The sequence below is a fragment of the Bos javanicus genome, chromosome 7 (assembly GCF_032452875.1).
Source record: "Bos javanicus breed banteng chromosome 7, ARS-OSU_banteng_1.0, whole genome shotgun sequence".
NCBI classification, from domain to species: Eukaryota; Metazoa; Chordata; class Mammalia; order Artiodactyla; family Bovidae; genus Bos; species Bos javanicus.
The window spans coordinates 81714048-81733018 of record NC_083874.1 but is presented as its reverse complement, the minus strand read 5'-3'; the positions used below and the strand labels follow the sequence as shown (position 1 = coordinate 81733018).

Genomic DNA, 18971 nt, shown 5'->3' with positions numbered 1-18971 from the left:
GAAAATGTTGTGCATTTAAACAATGGAATGGTACTCAGCAATAAAAAGTAAACTATAGATATATAGCAACATGGATGAATTCAAATGCATTGTGGTAAGTGAAGGAAGCCAGACTTCACACTCCAAATACTGTATATCGTAAAATCCATGTACAATATCCAGAAGAGGAAAACACAGGCACCAAAAACAAGGGCTGGGGCAGGAGAAAGGATTGAGTACAAGTGGCTGCACCGGGGAATCTGGGGCAGTGGTAAAAGAGCTGCTCTGCATCTTGATTGTAGTGAGTTATACATCTCCATATATTTCTCAAGTTCCACAGAACTGTACAGCAAAAAAAAAGTGAATTTTACTGTACATAATTTTTGAAATGTTGAATTCAGTTTAGCTGCTCAGTTGTGTCCAACTTTGCGACCCCATAAACTGCAGCACACCAGGCTTTCCTGTCCATAGCCAACTCCCGGAGCTTGCTCAAACTCATGTCTATTGTGTTGGTGAGGCCATCCAACCATCTCATCCCCTATCTTCCTATTCTCCTCCTGCCTTCAATCTTTCCCAGAATCAGGGTCTTTTCAAATGAGTCAGCTCTTCGCATCAGGTGGCCAAAGTACTGGAGTTTCAGCTTCAACATCAGTCCTTCCAATAAATATTCAAGACTGATTTCCTTAAAGACAGGCTGGTTTGATCTCCTTGAAGTCCAAGAGACTCTCAAGAGCCTTCTCCAACACCACAGTTCAAAAGCATCAATTCTTCAGTGCTCAGCTTTCTATATAGTTTAACTCTCACATTCATACATAATTACTGGAAAAACCATAGCTTTGACTAGACGGACCTTACTTGGCAAAGTAATGTCTCTGCTTTTTAATATGCTGTCTAGGTTTATCATAGGTTTCCTTCCAAGGAGCAAGATTCTTTTAATTTCATGGCTGCAGTCACCATCTGCAGTGATTTTGGAAACCAAAAAAATAAAGTCTGTCACTGTTTCCATTGTTTCCCCATCTATTTGCCATCACATGATGGGACCAGATGCCATGATCTTAGTTTTCTGAATGTTGAGTTTTAAGCCTCTGCTTTCACTCTCCTCTTTCACTTTCATCAAGAGGCTCTTTAGTTCCTCTTCACTTTCTGCCATAAGGGTGGTGTCAGCTGCATATCTGAGGTTATTGATATTTCTCTCGGTAATCTTGATTCCAGCTTGTGCTTCATCCAGCCTGGCATTTCACATGATGCAGTTTGCATAGAAGTTAAATAAGCAAGGTAACAATATACAGCCTTGACGTACTCCTTTCCCAATCTGGAACCAGTCTGTTGTTCCATGTCCAGTTCTAACTGTTGCTTCCTGACCTGCATACAGATTTTTCAAGAGGCAGGTTAGGTGGTCTGATATTCCCATCTCTTTCAGAATTTTCCACAGTTTGTTGTGATCCACACAGTCAAAGGCTTTGGCATAGTCAATAAAGCAAAAGTAGTCATTTTTCTGGAACTCTCTTGCTTTTTTGATGATCCAGCGGATGTTGGCAATTTGATCTCTGGTTCCTCTGCCTTTTCTAAATCCAGCTTGAACATCTGGAAATTCACGGTTCACGTACTGTTGAAGCCTGGCTTGGAGAATTTTGAGCATTACTTTGTTAGCGTGTGAGATGAGTGCAATTGCGTGGTAGTTTGAGCATTCTTTGGCATTGCCTTTCTTTGGGATTGGAATGAAAACTGACCTTTTTGAGTCCTGTGGCCGCTGCTGAGTTTTCCAAATTTGCTGGCATTTTGAGTGCAGCACTTTCATTCACAGCATCACCTTTCAGGATTTGAAATAGCTCAACTGGAATTCCATCACCTCCACTAGCTTTGTTTATAGTAATGCTTCCTAAGGCCCACTTGACTTCACATTCCAGGATGTTGGCTTTAGATGAGTGATCACACCATCATGGTTATCTGAATCATGAAGATCTTTTTTGTACAGTTCTTCTGTGTATTCTTGCCACCTCTTCTTAATATCTTCTGCTTCTGTTAGAAGATATTTCTGTCCTTTATTGTGCCCATCTTTGCATGAAATGTTTCCTTGGTATCTCTAATTTTCTTGAAGAGATCTCTAGTCTTTCCCATTCCATTGTTTTCCTCTATTTCTTTGCATTGATCACTGAGGAAGGCTTTCTTATCTCTCCTTGCTATTCTTTGGAACTCTGCATTCAAATTGGTATATTGTTCCTTTTCTCCTTCACCTTTAGCTTCTCTTCTTTTCTCAGCTATTTGTAAGGACTCATCAGGCAACCATTTTGCCTTTTTACATTTCCTTTTCTTGGGGATGGTCTTGATCCCTGCCTCCTGTACAATGTCACAAACCTCTGTCCATAGTTCTTCAGGCACTCTATCAGATCTAATCCTTTGTATCTATTTGTCACTTCCACTGTATAATCTAAGGGATTTAATTTAGGTCATACCTGAATGGTCTCGTCATTTTCCCTACTTTCTTCAATTTAAGTCTGAATTTGGCAGTAAGGAGTTCATGATCTGAGCCGCAGTCAGCTCCCAGTCTTATTTTTGCTGACTGTATAGAGCTTCAATCTTTGGCTGCAAAGAATATAATCAATCTGATTTTGGTATTGACCATCTGGTGATGTCCAGGTGTAGAGTCTTCTCTTGTGTTGTTGGAAGAGGGTGTTTGCTATGACCGGTGCATTCTCTTGGCAAAACTCTGTTGGCCTTTGACCTGTTTTGTTTTGTACTCCAAGGCCAAATTTGCCTGTAACTCCAGGTATCTCTGACTTCCTACTTTTGCATTCCAGTCCCATATAATGAAAAGGACACCTTTTTTGGGTGTTTGTTCTAGAAGGTCTTGTAGGTCTTCATAGAAAGTGTTCAACTTCAGCTTCTTCAGCATTACTGGTCGGGGCATAGACTTGCATTACTGTGATATTGAGTGATTTGGCTTGGAAACAAACAGAGATCATTCTGTCATTTTTCAGATTGCATTCAAGTACTGCATTTCAGACTCTTTTGTTGACTATGATGGCTACTCCATTTCTTCTAAGGATTTCTTCTAAGGATTCTTGTCCACAGAGGTAGATATAATGGTCATCTGAGTTAAATTCACCCATTCCAGTCCATTTTAGTTTACTGATTCAAATAATGTCTACATTCACTCTTGCCATCTCCTGTTTGACTACTTCCAATTTGCCTTGATTCATGGACCTAACATTCCAGGTTTCTATGCAATATTGCTCTTTACAGCATCAGACTTTACTTCCATCACCAGTCCACAACTGGGTGTTGGTTTTGCTTTGGCTCCATCTCTTCATTCTTTCTGGAGTTATTTCTCCACTGATCTCCAGTAGTATATTGGGCACCTACTGACCTGGGGAATTCATCTTTCAGTGAGCTCCTTACATCATACAGCAAGTTTCCATATGTACATAATTTTTTAAATGTTCTATATGTCAAGAACAACAGAGAAAGATGAATGAAGGGCAGAGAAAAGTTTATCAGATAAACACTACCCAAAAGAAAGTTGGTGTTGCTATATTACACTAGGCAAAGTGATTTTTTTGTAACTTGACTCAAGGCATATAACTTGTAAGGGGCAGATTCAACCTTTAAGTTGTTTCTTAATAACTTACATTCTACTTATCAAGAGGTAGGAAATTTATTAATTAAAACAGAAAAGTCTGAGACATTCTTGCACAAATTCTCCCATGCAGTTTTCATTGTTTGAGAAAAGTCAGTAAATATTCAGGAAAAAAATGTTTATTTAATATCAGTGAAACTATTTTTGTTTCACTTGGAGATTTCTTACTTTGTTTTCTTTCATAATAATAGAAGTCATCTATTAATTCCACCTAAAACTTGAAAATTTCTACCAGACTTCTCTATAAGAAGAAATAAATACTAACATTTAGAATTGAAGAATCTCTGCAGCTAAGATGAATGATCAGAGGAACCTGCCTGCTTTGAACTGAAACATGTGCAGGAAAAACTAGGGGAAAACTAATTACATAACATAGTGTGAGCAGAATGTGCCCATGTACCTGAAAACATTTAGGGTATATCATATTCCTTACAGGATGTTAAAAATCAGTGATCATAAGAACCATTAAGTAATACTTCCACTGATGGAATTACGGTGTTTGGTCTTCAGAAAAGTCAATGTGAAAAGTCAAACAAAACAGCAATTAAAGTTTCAAGCAGGTCCCCAAATCCCAAGAAACTATTCTAGTACTGTTTCCCTCTGGGAATTTTTTCAATTAAAATACAATAGCTACCTGTCCTTAGAATGTTGAAATCTGAGAGAGGAATAACCTCTTAGACCAGGAATTTAGCTTGTGAAATCTTTGCTCTTGGGAGTGACTTCAAAGTTGATGTCAAAACTACAGAAAACATGTAGAAAAAAATGCATCTTTATCCTAGCTTCTACATTGGTTATTAAATGCAAATCTGGTTTCTTTTTGCTCAGTTCTATTGATCTGCTATTACTTAGAGTGTCTACAAATTGCAGCTAGAATTGGGCAGGTGAATTAAATGAAAATCCCAAGGGAAATACACTTCATTTCCAGCTGAATCCCCTTAATCAACCTTCCTCAGGCCCAGGCTCTCCCTGTCTCCCAATTTTCCTCATATTTTCACTCCAAAATATGTAAGGGTTTCTCCTTCTCATGGACAAGGCATGTAATACTGTGCAGTAACCAGGACCTAGAGAGAACATTCATTCAATAGGAAATGAATTTTACTTCCTGCCCTTGGCAAGAGTGCTCGGGGCACTTGATTTAGCTGAGGTCGGTCCCCCGAACCCCTAAATGTGAATCTGGTGTGTGTGCATGTGCTCAACTGCTCAGTGATGTCTGCCTCTTTGCAACTCCATGGACGATAGCCTGCCAGGCTCCTCTGTCCATGGGATTTTCCAGGCAGGAATACTGGGGCGGGTTGCCATTTCCTTCTCCAGGGGATCTTCCTGACTTAGGGATCAAACCCGTGTCTCTTGTGTCTCCTGCGCTGGCAGGTGGATTCTTTACTACTAAACCACCTGGGAAGCCCCAAGAACTTAGTATGGGCACACAAATCACACAAAGTGTTCTCACTAGATATAGATGGATAAACATGAAATAAGGGCACCCAAGATCTCCAAACCCTCACCTGCAAAGTCATTGCTGTCCTCAGACTGGTTTGGAAAACCTCTGATTCTGGCTGAAGAGTTTGGCCAGGCATGAATGAGAGAAGGGAAAAAGCAGACTGCATGCAAGCAAGGGAGAAGCGGTGTCCCGGATGTTTGCCCTGAACCATTTTGGTGTGTATACAGGTTGAGTTAGCCGGGGAGACACTATTGGCAGCTATAGAAACTTAAGATCCTTAGTTTCCAAAGTTAACTGGCTACATTTTCTGATTATAAAGGATCTCCATAAAATACCCAGAGGGCCAAAAGTCTGTCTCCTAGGAAGTGCCAAGATGGAGAGCTCAATTCAAATATCCTGATCACCTTCCTTCTGGACCATATGGTGAGTTGTTAGAAGTTGCCTCAGTTTGACAGGATGAACTGTCATATCCAAGGCTGTGGGCTCTAAGAACTATTTTTATTCAGCCGCTTCACAAAATAACTTTAGCAGATGCAAAGGTAAGCCTGGCCACACTGATCTCAGTTAAGACCAAAAGGATCTTTTTCTGAGCAACCTGCTGGAAACAATATGGACTTATATATTCCTGATTCAACTCTCTCAAAAGATAGACCTGACATGTCTAAAATTCCCCTTGTCAGGGAACAAAGCACTGTTAGTTATATAGCTTTAACTTGACAGTCTTTTGAATTATATCTTGGAAATATGTCCTCTAGCTCAGACGTTTTCAAACATTTTAAAGCAGCAGAACACTTTTTGCAAATAAAACCTTACAAGAAATCAGAAAAAAAAAAAAAAAAAACCAAAACAGAAGCAAGTGGAGGTGCTTTGACTAAAGTAACGTGCAGAGCTCCAAAGACCTATTCACCTTATTTGGATTCTCCCAAATACCCCCTCATCCCCCTCACACCCTCATATACATCCTAATACACACAGAATAGCCTCAAGATACCCCAATGCACACGTGGGGCTTCCTGAACACTGTGAAAACCCAAACTAGCTGACACCATACTTTTAGGAGATTAGACTATACAAAATGATAATGATTTGATTAAAGCTTCATCAGTAGAAGAAAGACCTGTTTGAGAAGACTGTCTCCATGTGGTCCACACCTCCAGGGGTGGCCATTTTGATCAATGGGGAAAACAACAGCCAAACTTGTGTCACAGTAATAACTTAAATTTCCTAAATCAAAGTCCAAGGGGAAACATCATTCACATATTCAAGAGACCAGCACTATTGATCACTTAGCCTTTTCTGGTGGTGACATTGATGTCAAACATGCCTGAGAAGAAATTCAAATAAAATATGGAAAATAATTGCAATTTGCTGATTATTTCTACATAGGAGATGGATTTTACAGGACTCTTACACATATGTTCTCCTTTAACAGCTGTTTGCAATGACCGCCTTCAAGTCACGGTGGAAGGGGAAGGCTTTAGAAACCTTTAAACAGGTTATATAAGCAACCCTCTGAGGTCTAAAACATTGATTGTCTGGCTGTCCTTATGTGGAGTTCCCCACTGGCTGTATATTAACAAGTCTAAGTTTGAAAAACTTGCCTGTATTGCCATGTGAGTGTATAAGGGACAGGCCACTGCATTCTTGGCTGTTAAAGTCTATTTGAATAAGGTTAGAGGGGTGGAGTGGGTGTGGGATGGGGCAAAAGTCTGGCAGAAAGGAGCTTATTGATTAGAGGAAGCTACTTAGACATGTATTCAGTTTAACCTCTTTAACCAGCAAGTGGTTTACCTCACAGCATCCATGTATATTACCATTTTCTCTTCAGTATATAATACAAGCTTTTCTAGTCAAGTACAATACCCTGTACTACCTCTGGCTCTATCACAATTACCGGTACAATGCTGGGGATATTGTAGCGATTTAATGAACCAGACTTTACTGCACAAACAGTGCTAAATTTCTGGAGATATTTTGCCCATAAACTGAAGAACATTTCTTTTATTTTTAAAATTTAGTTAGCCTTGTTGGCTATTCACTATAATTGAACAAATCATACCTGAATTGTGTTTCCTTACCCTTTAATGCTACTAGAAAAGAAGCCTTAATATCCACTTCACTTTCTTATATGTAACAAATTTTAAAAACATTTATTCCCAGCATTACTGTAAAAAAGTCTTTAAAAACTCAACTCTAGATGTATTGTAAGACATGCTAAGACATTTCTGTATCTCAGTGGGAAGCTGTAGGTTTAGCCACAAGCGCAATAACAACTACAGATTGTACCGTGCAATGCTCGTGGCATGGCTTCGGGAGATGCTCATGGCATGGCTTGGGAGAAGCACTGCAGATGGATTCTCACAGGCCCAGATGGGCTACTTCTGCTCTTTATAGCCTTGGGACATCCCGCCTGTGCTCTGCCAACCCCATCATGTAAAAAAACAGCATGTTGAAATAGCCATCTAAAGCTGAAGGTCTCTCCTGAGGAAGGCAATTCACTACCAGGATTTTTGAATGCTATTTGAATGACAACTACAAAACTAGTTAACTAAGCGAATATGACCCCTAAGTACTCTATACCAGCTTCTTCTTCAATAAACAGTCAGTTTGAGCCTGTGGCAGGAAACCTGAAGCTCAGCAATCATTCTATTGACCATTGCAGTGCTGTATTTTATCCAAAACACAAATTATGCCCACTGCTTTTCCTTTTCACAGTATTTATGGATTAATATGAGTGCATATTCTTAGCACCAACTATGTGTCAAACATCATGCTAGGCACATCACAGGCATTAACCCACATAATTCTCATAACAACCCAATGGGGTCCTCCTTATAGTAGTCCCCATATAGAAATAATTTCCCATTTTGTGAAAGAGAAAGGTGAAACATCAAATAATTTACCTCTGGTCATATAAGTAGAACTTGAGTAAGAACCCAAATGATTCTGTCTTCAGAACCAAACTCCCACCCTGTTGAAAAAGCTATTTTTAGGTCCAGCTATATAATATTGTATCCATCAAGATTAGTTGCAAAAAACAGGGCCTCCTTTGTCAGACTGAAGCCCTCATTAGGAGAGATCAATCAACAAATTCTAGATGACTTTCTAGAAACAATTCCCAAAGCCATCCTGGAGAACTAGAGACCAAATGATATAATGCCTCTTTTCAGATTAGGAATCTGCCATTTTAGAATCATACCTCCAACTCCCATGATTAGAACTTGCTTCTATGCCAGCTCCTCGTAATGCCACAACAGCTACAATTCACAGCAGCAAAACAGTTGCCACATCCACTGCCTCTTGACACATTCAAAGCTAGTGATTGGACACTACAGTCACACAGACAACCCTCAAGACCCACAGTGCTTCCAACACAGTACAGCCTCCAACACTTCTACCTCCCAAATCCCTGTACAAATGCAACCAATATGATGAACCTAATCAAATTCAGACCTCTCTCCAAGAGGGAGATGGAGAATTATGTTTTAATTCTCCAATGTCTGCAGTACATGAAGGGAACAAGAGAAGGAGGGTGGAATGGATGTTGAGTTATAATCCTACAAACTCAACATTCAGAAAACTAAGATCATGGGATCCAGTCCCATCAATTCATGGCAAATAGATGGGGAAACAATGGAAACAGTGACAGACTTTATTTTGGGGGGCTCCAAAATCACTGCAGATGGTGACTGCAGCCATGATATTAAAAGGCAATTTTCCTTGGAAGAAAAGTTATGACCAACCTAGACAGCATATTAAAAAGCAGAGACATTACTTTGCCAACAAAGGTCCATCTGGTCAAAGCTATAGTTTTTCCAGTAGTCATGTATGGATGTGAGAGTTGGACTCTAAAGAAAGCTGAGTGCCGAAAAATTGATGCTTTTGAACTGTTGGTGTTGGAGAAGACTATTGAGAGTCCCGTGGACTGCAAGGAGATCAAACCAGTCCATCCTAAAGGAAATCAGTCCTGAATATTCATTGGAAGGACTGATGCTGAAGCTGAAACTCCAATACTTTGGCCACCTGATGCAAAGAACTGACTCACTGGAAAAGACCCTGATTCTGGGAAAGACTGAAGGCAGTAGGAGAAGGGGATGACAGAGGATGAGATGGTTGGATGGTACCACTGACTTGATGGATATGAGTTTGAGCAAGCTCTAGGAATGGGTGTGGATAGGGAAGCCTGATATACTGCAGTCCATGGACTTGCAAAAAGTCAGACATGACTGAGCTACTGAACTAAACAGTCACTACAAATTCTAAAGATTGTTCTTCTTTAACATGGTTGCAAAATTTTGTGTGTCTAGGGAAAGGTCCCAGATTTTTCAACAGATTCTCAAAGAGGTCCACAATGCAAAAATGGATTAAATCTATATGATAACATCTTGAGACTAAGATAAACTTTACAGGAGGGCTAAAGCATAGTGGCTAATGATAGAGCTCTCAAAGTCATAAGTTCATGAAAGTGAGTTCAATTTCTGGTCCTGTCACTTAACAGATGTTTAACCTTTAGCATCTTATCTGATGTCCTTGTCCCTTGATTTCCCTTTCTGTAAAATGTATAAAATAAAATCAACCTAATATGGGTGTTCAGAAGATTAAGTGAAATAATAAATGTATTTAGAAGAGTACCTGGCACTTGGGAAATGTTCCCTAAGTGTTACCTATTGTACTGAAAAATATGTAGACAAGATAAGTTCTCAGCTTAAAAGATTATATAGTAGAGTTGCAATCATGCCCCCACACTTTTAAATTCATGTTCAATTTCATAGAGCTTTTAGAAGTGAGTACTTGATTTCCTGTGACAGCAAACAGAAAGACAAGCACCCATTTATATGGTGATGACCTGGTTCTACTTAAAGAATACATTGATCTCACAGCCAATTACTGCCAGAAGGAACAGCTCAAGCACGACTGTGCCAAAACCAAATGTGTCAGTTTTAGGAGATGTTCTTCAGGACTCAAATGGATAGTATTTTGAAAGCATTCAAAATGCTAACGCTTTTATTGTTTATTGTCTGGAGGGAGGTGTATTAATAGTTACTTCATCCTGGCAGGCCTGCTCCGATACCATTTTATTCAATCAAATATTCCACTTGTGTCTTGTTATTTGGGTGAGGTGGATGACTGATAATTCCAGCTCACAAAAATCTTGCCATCCAAGAGCCTATCTTCCAGGCTTAAAGGAGCAGGACTTAGTGCTCCCATGGATTCTCTCCATCATTGGTGCAAATGCTTTACAAAGCAAAGCCTGAGCCCTGCTGGCAGGTACTCCTCCAGGCACCTCTGCACAGCAGAAACATGGCTCGGGCTTGGAAAGGATGCAAAGCAGACCCTTTAATCCTGACTATGCTTCCTCAATGTCTAAAATGTATGTGCCCCATCAACTGCAAGAAAAACCTACATTTCATTCATCTGTAACCTTGGTATTGATTGACAGATACATGGCTCCAATATGTAGCCTGATGGATATCAGATTGTAAAACATTAAAAAGAACAATTATGTCCAATGTCAGCCAGCACTCAGGGAAAGGGTTCTCTAATATTCTGCTGGTAAGAGGAGTTAGTACACTTCTTATGAGACTGACTTGGGAATTATCTAACAAAATCTTTAAAAGTGAATGCTTATTGACTCACCAATTCCACTTCTAAGAATTTATTCCAAGGAAATGATCTTACAACTGCATAATTGTATGTTCATTTAGAATCTGTTTATAATACAAACAATTGTAAAAAGAACTCAGTGTTGACAACATTAAAACAATTATGGTATAGCCTTATAATGAAATTCTATGCAGTTATTAGGAGGAAAATTTAGATGTATTTAAATATTGGTATGAAAAGATACCTGTGACATAAATTTAAAAAACCAGGTGTGATCTCATATGCATTTGTGTATATTTATATATTATATATACATGTGTGAATATACATTATATATAATTATATGAAAAAATAAACAATATTTCTAGAAAGCTATAAACTGGAAGGTTAACAGTGGTAACTTATAATGTTTGAGATTGAGCAATTTTAATTTTTTTCTTATGCTATTCCATATTTTATTTAAAATGGTCAGCATATAAAACTTTCTTAAACAGAAAAAATAAATTATTAAAAAATCTTACACTCATATGATAGCACTTTTACTTGAAGATAGTCCAAGATATGTATTGAGATTCATACATACAGAATCTCTAAACTCTTTCTTTGTATCTTGTACCAATATTGGAACAAGCAAACCTAAATGCCTTTAGAAGACAGGTGGGCAAAGTAAGTGAAACAGGATATCAGGCAAAGGGAAAAGAAAGTGATCATGTTTAACTATAGAGCATATACCTAGTCCAAAGGCTTTCAAATTCAAAAAGCTTTCCAAGCACTCAAAATACATCTACAGGTTGAATCTGAACAGCAAGCTGCTAATAAGGACCTTTTTCAGTATGAATCTATACACATGCAGAACATTACTGTAACTCTCCCACACAAATCAACAGTACTCCCTCCCCACCTCTTGAAGGTGGCTTAAGTAGTATCTATAAAGGAGACAATTTTTTTCATATTTGTAAGATTATCTTCCTAAAATTTAATATAAGAAAAAAGCTTCTCTTGGTAAATGTTCATTTCATAACAGAATGAAAGCAACATATTTAATTGGTGTTCTCTATTTTTGTTATTTGTTGTTCTAGAAAGTTCCCATATGTCCCTTAGCCTAGGTTTTCTGTAAAACTGTCTTTCCCTCTCTACCACTTAGTTCTTGTTCACTTTCTTTAGTCTTTACAGTACATGTATTAATCTTACATTTGAGTATATGTATATACATGACTTTAAATATTTTTGAAATTCAGACTGGACAAAGGGAAGTAGCAATGATATACTGAAAAAATAACATCAGCATGCAATAAAATAATTGTAATGACTTGCAAACATGCTTTATATATTTTGTATTATATACAAAGGATGCAAAGCAGACCCTTTAATCCTGACTATACTTCCTCAATGTCTAAAATGTATGTGCCCAATCAACCGCAAGAAAAACCTACATTTCATTCATCTGTAACCTTGGTATTGATTGACAGATACATGGCTCCAATATGTAGCCTGATGGACATCAGATTGTAACATGTTAAAAAGAACAATTTTTCAAATTCAAAAAGCTTTCCAAGCACTCAAAATACATCTACAGGTTGAATCTGAACAGCAAGCCGAACTACAAAGTATAGACTGCAAATGTAATATGGGAAATTTAACAGCTAATATGGAAAAGAACCAGGAACACAACAGGTGAAAAGAAAAGGCTAAGGGGGTGGGAAATAGAAGTTTTTAAAAGGTGGAATAATTGCATTATAGAGTATGAGTGTGCAGTGACCATTGTGCCAAAAATAACCGAAAACAAACAGCATCTTTTTTGTGCTTGTGCTCAGTCACTTCAGTCATGTCCATCTCTTTGGGACCCCATGGACTATAGCCCACCAGGTTTCTCTGTCCATGGGGATCCTCCAGGCAAGAATACTGGAGTGGATTGCCATTTCCTTCTCCAGGGGATCTTTCCAACCCAGGAATCGAACCTGTGCCTCTCCTGCATTGGAAGGCAGGTTCTTTTCCACTAGCGCCACCTGGGAAGCCCAATACCCTCACAGGGATCTGGATAAGTTGTCTGCAGAGTCCATCTTCCATGCTCTCTGGGTCCTGTGCCTGCCTTCCCACCTCCCAGGCTTCTCTACCTGCTTCTAGCTGCTGCTTTGCTGCCCACCCACCAATAACCTCTAATCACTCAAAAACTGGAAATGAGAATATAAATATTCCTCAAACTTGAAGTTTTGGAACTAAGATGTTTATTAAAAATTAAAAATTGATGATAGGTAATTATCAAAATGAAATGTGCTAAGATGAGTAATATTAAAATTAATTATTAAATATTTTAAATGGTATGTTATTTTCACATTTATAAGCTGCTTCTTTTTTAGGAATAAAAGTTCTAAGGATCAATGAAATGCTGGAAAATTCTTTAAAGTAAGCTCTCATATAAATTCAAGGCATGTGCTAAGTCAAAAGTGCAACTTTGACAGTAAAAAGCTAAGCAATACTCAGCTCAATGAGATATACATATAACAAAGAACATTACCCTAACCAGTCTCTTGTTTTTATTGTCTACTGAAATAAAATTCAATTTAAAGAAATAAGACCCAAATATAAAAGAATAAGTTGGCTACTTGTAAGAAATACATTCCTTGTTTAACTATATATCTTGAACCCTCATTGAAATGGAATAAAACAAAACATTTTAGAAATTAATAATCAAAAGCTGGATGAGAAAGTAATCTTATACAAATGCCTAAACAGCATTCAGTATAAAGATTTCCTAAAACATTTCAGGGTGTAAAGTCAAGAAATTTTTTAAAAAATTAATTCTTTAGTCAAAGATAATGACTAAATATCTAAAGAGAAAGAACTTTCATATACATCTAAATGTAAGGAAAGTCTTAGAAACAAATAAAACTTACAAAAATGTGTTTTTTACCCCAAACGAGAAAAGCACAATAGAGTGTGAGAGACAAAGGGTATTTCTGAACTGATAAAAAATAAAATAAAATGAATATGGAGAATGAAGTACTCCCATGATGTATGGACTCCACAGCATCAACATTCAATAAACATTAAAGACACAATGCAGGTACAGATTGACAATCCAAAAATAATTACCAACAGAGACAAACAAAAACAGCACTAGCATCACTACCCTAGGATACCAAAGAAAGGGTCATACAACGATAAAGTGTATTTCATTCTCCTAAGACAGGGGAGTGTGGTAGAATTACTGAGTGCTATTAAAACACTGGAGGGTTTCTACAGAAAAGTCTGCAAGATAGATGTAATTACTGTGGGATTATAAACCTACCCACTAAGGTGATGAATTAATGTCCAGAATAAATACCTAGAAACTCAGAATCAACAAATTAGCAGCAAATTACAGAGAAAACAATCACATGATGTCTGAGGTCCCATTTCAATGAAGCTCCACCATCAAAGAGCCAGCGATGAAGCTGGCAGTGATTCTGAAGCAGCAGCAGCAGCAATCCATAAAGTCTTCTTAATTTTCTTGTCATTTAAGAATTAAGCCACTTCCAGTTCACGCTGATCCTAACAGGTGCACTAAATTGATGTCATTATGAGCCATCAGGAAATACCCACCGAGACCTATACCAACACTGAGAAGTTTTGTTAAACAGCTGTGTGTTTTAATTGATTTGTATTATTTAAAATAGAACAGTTAAAAGTCAGTTATAGGATATTGTGTAAAAGAGATGCCTAAAGACTCTAGGGAGACTGAGTTCAGAAGAAAACCAATCACTGGAACTTCACTTGAGCACTTAAGATTATTACTAGAGGAAGCACAATTAAATCAACAGTTTATCAGCTATCATTATAAATCACCAGGCAACATATCAAGCTTCATTATTTAAGAATCCTTAACCAGTGACTTCCTGCATCACTGAGAGTCAAAAGCAATCTATTCACCAAAAGGTACCTAAGTAGTTTCAGATTTTTTGCTGTGTGTGTGTTTACCCTGAGAGATTTATCATGGAAACAATGAAAATTCACTAAAATTATCATACCTTTGCATGTTTCAGACATGCTAACATCTTCTAAGTGAAATTAGTGGTATTTGGGGCATGCAGAATGTGTATACTCAAGACTTCTAGTCTGGTTCTCTCACAGTACTTGTGTGAAATCACAGGGAAAAACAAGCATTGAGTTTCTTTCCACTTCTATCCATCCAATCTCATTCATTTACTCGCACCTGGACAGCCTTCCCCAGAAATATATAATCAGAAAATAAAGTACCTCAAAATACCCAGTTTTCCAAATCTAAAGCACACAGTTCAGGTGTTAGAAACTATATATTTGAAAGGAGATGACACAGGTTGAGTTTTGTATACCACCCTTTCTCTTACTCTTCCCACCAACTCTATGTAGATGCTGCCATTAATTTTAATGGAAAAATAAGACATGAAGAGTTTTTGCAATTTGCCCAAGGTCATATAGCTCGTAAGTGGTGGTACCCAAAGTTAAATCCACTCTGCCTGATATAGCACCTAGATAAACACTCTGAAAGGGAAGAAAACCTCCTTGGAGAAGGGCTAATGCCATTCAAACATTTGCTTATTTAATGATATTAAGAAATTATTAACAACTTTAGTTGTGATAATAGAATTGTGGTTATTTTTTTTTTAAGAATTCTTACCTTTTTTAAATAAACTTTTTTGAGATAAATGTGGATTCACATGCAGTTGTAAGAAATGATACAAAGAGATCGCTCATACCCTTTACTCAGTTCGCTTGATGGGAATATGTTGCAAAACCTACCTACATTATCACAACCATGATACTGACATTGATACAGTCATATACAGAACATTCCTATTCTCACCTGATTCCCTCCTTGCCTTTTATAACCACACCCACTTTCCTCCTACCCATAACCTCTGAAAACTGCAGTCTATTCTCCTACCTATAATTTTCTCATCTCAAAAACATTAGCTAAATGGAATCATTTACCAGGCAACTTTTGGGAATTGACTTTTTGCACTCAATAATTCTCTGGCGATTCATTCAGGTTGTTGGTTACTTTGAATTACTGAGTAATATCCGGGGTAAGGATGTACCATTGTTTGTTTAACCATGCACCTCCTGAAGAACTTCAGAGTTGTTTCCATTTGGGCTATTATGAATAAAGCTGCTATAAACATTTGTGAAGAGCCCTTATCTTCTAAAAATACATACTTAAATGATTATGGATAGGATAATATGATGTCTAGAATTTGCTATCAAAAAAATTAGATCAGGTGAGATACCAAAATAATAAGATTGGTCATTAGTTTGTAAGTGTACTATAACAGGGGTCCCAAACCCCCAGTACCTGTACATGGCCTGTTAGGAACTGATCTGCATAGCAAGTGAGTGGTTGTCTTCCCTGGTGCCAAAAAGGTTGAGGACCACTGCACTACACTATTATCCCTATTTTTGTATTATGTTTATAATTTCCCATATTATACATATCCCCATATTATACGTATTACCTACCATATGTATTATGTTTATAATTTCCCATAATAAAAAAAATTTAAAAAGAAGACAGTAAGAAAAATTACTTATCTGATCACTACATGCTCACATATATAAATATACATATCTTCAAGTAAAACTGGAAGTATGATTTCTTGTCTTTTGATTTTAGCCTCTGCCAAGATTATAGGAGTTCTTTACCTAAAACACAGAGCCCACATCTTCCAGTGATCATTATTGTAACAGTCACTGTACCAATTTAGGCAGATCCAAGCTAGGCACCTGTTCACTTTCTTCTAGAAATTCTTTATTAGGCTGCAGGGTTGAGATAATAGGTAGTCCGTGATGTTGGACAAAAGCAGGTAAGTAATCACCATAATCAAATGTATGAGATTCATGAGTGGCTTGTCTTCAAAAGAGAGAGTTCATAACTGACATGAATAGGTCCTTATCATCAAGACAAATGCTGAGGGAACAGAAGTGTGATTACTGAAGATGAAGAGCAACAAACTATATGAGCACAATCAAGCCTGAAAATGAAGTGAAATGCATGTTATATTATGCAAACACTGCTTTTGTTTTTAAGCCACTTTGGAGGACAGGATATTATTACCATGTTCAGTCTGCAAGCTAATGGTTCTTTAGTATAATTCTGCAAAATGGTGTCTACTATTTGGTGCCACCAATATCCTATCAGCTCACTCTTCCCCAGTGCCGTATCACACCCTCCCCCTCATGGCACTGAGGACACCCTATTTTTTCTCCACATGGGGCCTTACAAAAATGAGGACACACTCTCTCAAAGATCTCAGGCAAAGAGCAGCACATAAATAGCAACCCATTAGCTAAACTGGGATTAAAAACTAAGACCTCCAAAGTGAATATGCATAATGAGTTTCAAATACCAACTTAGTACAATGGCAACAAATGAGTTTCCCTTGCTAGGTCTTCAGTGTCTGGAGCTACACTGTGATGAACAATTCTAAAGCTTAAATAAAGTGCGGTATCAAAAGTGGGGATACCTGTCCACAAGACCAATCCCAATAAGACACATTCCAAAGAAACACCTAAATGTTATACTTAGATTACCATTTGGGTGTATCAAATATCCCTCCCAATAAGTGGGCCTCATACTTGGTATTGAGATGGTAATTCATATTGTGATTAGATCTGATCATTACTACCATAGTCTGCTAAGTAGGAAAAAGAAGGTCTGCTAACAGGCAGTCTGTATCATGCTTAAATGCCTGTAAACTATTAATAAAAGATACTAGTCAATTCCATTTAAAACTATCAATATACAGATTGGGTCATGTGGTTGGGTTAGCAACTTAGGAATCCTATCAGTGGAACAAAATCTCTCAGCAACATCATATTAGGAAACTAAGAAAATATGAGTAAGTTCAAAAATCTTATTTATGTCACAAGTCAGAACAGAGACATGTGAAATTAAAGCCCAAACTGACATAGGCCATCCAGAACTGTGCTTTGATTTGCACTGAGATTAATGACAGGGCTGCTAGAGACGTAAAAAGGAAAAAAAATAAGATTTGGGCTCAGGTGCATAATATAAAACGTAATTGAGAAGAAGCAGACAAAAAAGGCACTACAGTTAAATACATATATATTTTTGGATGCTCCCTTCCTCTATCCTTTGCTGTCTTCTTTGACTCTCAAAACCAAGCATTTTCTAGGGCCTGTGGATTCTGACTCTACAGTTTATATTTTTGGACAGTTTGTGGTCACTGACAAGACAGTGGAAGTTGAATCACTTAGCACTCACCTTGACATACTTAAAGGTTAGTCTAAAACACTTTGCATAAAATAAAATGCTCTTGCCAAAAACCTTTCTGATGGATTTGCTTATATATCTCATTACATTATCCTTCTCATAGCATCCACTGATTTCTGGTCTACAGAACTGGGATTTAAAAGGGACCATTTTTGTAAGCTGAAGTGGTTTCCGAGAAAGGGACATGTGAAAGAAGGAGGGGGAAATATAGAGATAGAACAAAGGCAACAGAGAAAGCATTAGAGTGGAAAGAATTCCAAGAACACACTGTACAGGATGGGTTCGGGGAGTGAACTGCCATGTATGGCAGGAGCTGAGGCTGTGTAGTGTGGAGGGGGAGGAGATAAGCTGGAAAGGGCCGGTGGGACCCAGGGATTGGCAGCCCTGGAACCCAGGCAAGGCATTTAGACCACACACCATAGCCCCTTGGACAGCTACTGCAGGCTTGCACATGGGTAAGATAAGTGCTGCATGGTTAGGAAAACACGACTAAAGGGAAGGGGCAGGGAGGAAAGGAGCAGAAGACCAAAAGTAGGAGGTTTTACTAGTTGTTCCAGGTGAGGCAACAGGGTGCGAACCAGGAAGGTGACGGTAGGAACGGAAAAAAAGGATTAATTTGGGGCGGGGGCGGGGCGCGCGGTTGTGCTGGTGTGTGACTCATATATTTAAAGCTAGTTTTTTCCCTCAATTAAAACCTAAGAAATGGTCATTTGCAATCATTGTCAGAGAACTACATATGAGATGCTAAGGATTCTTAAGTTGATTGGGAGGTAAACTGTCATTATGATCAAACACATAAGAGGGCATAAAAATTCTAATGGCTGATAAAGTCATTTTTAAAGGAAGCTTTGATTAAGCTTAACAGAGGCTGGGAGAAAATAAGATTTTTGATATAAGTAAAAAAGAGACCATGATTGGTTGCAAGGTAATGAATATTTTTTGAAAATTTCTAAAATAATTAGTTGCTGATTTTAGCAAGGCAGTAATAATGACTTACATGATTAACAAACTAATTTTCTCTACTTTGCAAATATACTTTTTATATCTACTTTTGCAGATCTATT

General features: G+C 37.8%; 1 protein-coding gene across 2 annotated transcripts in view; it reads right to left on the bottom strand.

Moving 5' to 3' along the window:
* The window catches only part of ATG10 (autophagy related 10), a 257357-nt gene that overhangs the window by 50096 nt on the left and 188290 nt on the right, over positions 1-18971 (bottom strand). The gene's annotated exons all lie outside the window — the stretch shown is intronic.